The sequence below is a fragment of the Arachis hypogaea genome, chromosome 15 (genome assembly GCF_003086295.3).
Source record: "Arachis hypogaea cultivar Tifrunner chromosome 15, arahy.Tifrunner.gnm2.J5K5, whole genome shotgun sequence".
Taxonomy (NCBI): domain Eukaryota; kingdom Viridiplantae; phylum Streptophyta; class Magnoliopsida; order Fabales; family Fabaceae; genus Arachis; species Arachis hypogaea.
The window spans coordinates 96,347,448-96,348,515 of NC_092050.1; the positions used below are offsets into that span (position 1 = coordinate 96,347,448).

The following is a 1,068-nucleotide window of genomic DNA, read 5'->3' on the forward strand; positions in this document are numbered from 1 at the left end:
GAGGAAGCTAAGGGAAGCTAAAGCACAATTCTCTGGAGAAAATCTGACAGAAATTTTCAAAAAAGAAGGAGACATGGCCAAAAATAATAACAATGCAAGGAAGATGCTTGGTGACTTTACTGCACCAAATTCCAATTTACATGGAAGAAGCATCTCAATCCCTGCCATTGGAGCAAACAATTTTGAGCTAAAGCCTCAATTAGTTTCTCTGATGCAACAGAATTGCAAGTTTCATGGACTTCCATCAGAAGATCCTTTTCAGTTCTTAACTGAATTCTTGAAAATCTGTGAGACTGTTAAGACCAATGGGGTTGATCACGAGGTCTACAGGCTTATGCTTTTCTCGTTTGTTGTAAGAGACAGAGCTAGAATATGGTTGGACTCTCAACCTAAGGATAGCCTGAACTCTTGGGATAAGCTGGTCACGGCTTTCTTAGCCAAGTTCTTTCCTCCTCAAAAGCTTAGCAAGCTTAGAGTGGATGTTCAAACCTTCAAACAGAAAGAAGGTGAATCCATCTATGAAGCTTGGGAGAGATACAAGCAACTGACCAAAAAGTGTCCTTCTGACATGCTTTCGGAATGGACCATCCTGGATATATTCTATGATGGTCTATCTGAATTATCTAAGATGTCATTGGATCATTCTGCAGGTGGATCCATTCACCTAAAGAAAACACCTGCAGAAGCTCAGGAACTCATTGACATGGTTGCAAATAGCCAGTTCATGTACACTTCTAAAAGGAATCCTGTGAGTAATGGGACGCCTCAGAGGAAGGGAGTTCTTGAAATTGATACTCTAAATGCCATATTGGCTCAAAACAAAATATTGACTCAGCAAGTCAATATGATTTCTCAGAGTCTGAATGGATTGCAAGCTGCTTCCAACAGTACTCAAGAGGCATCTTCTGAAGAAGAAGCTTATGATCCTGAGAACCCTGCAATAGCAGAGGTGAATTACATGGGGGAACCCTATGGAAATACTTATAATCCCTCATGGAGAAATCATCCAAATTTCTCATGGAAGGATCAACAAAAGCCTCAACAAGACTTTGATAATGGTGGAAGAAA

General features: G+C 40.4%; 1 non-coding gene across 1 annotated transcript; it reads right to left on the reverse strand.

Moving 5' to 3' along the window:
* Positions 1 to 466: 466 nt before the first annotated feature.
* LOC112753980 (small nucleolar RNA R71) lies at positions 467 to 574 on the reverse strand. Its single transcript, XR_003178338.1, has one exon. It is a non-coding gene; the product is annotated as a small nucleolar RNA R71 (small nucleolar RNA).
* Positions 575 to 1,068: the final 494 nt, after the last annotated feature.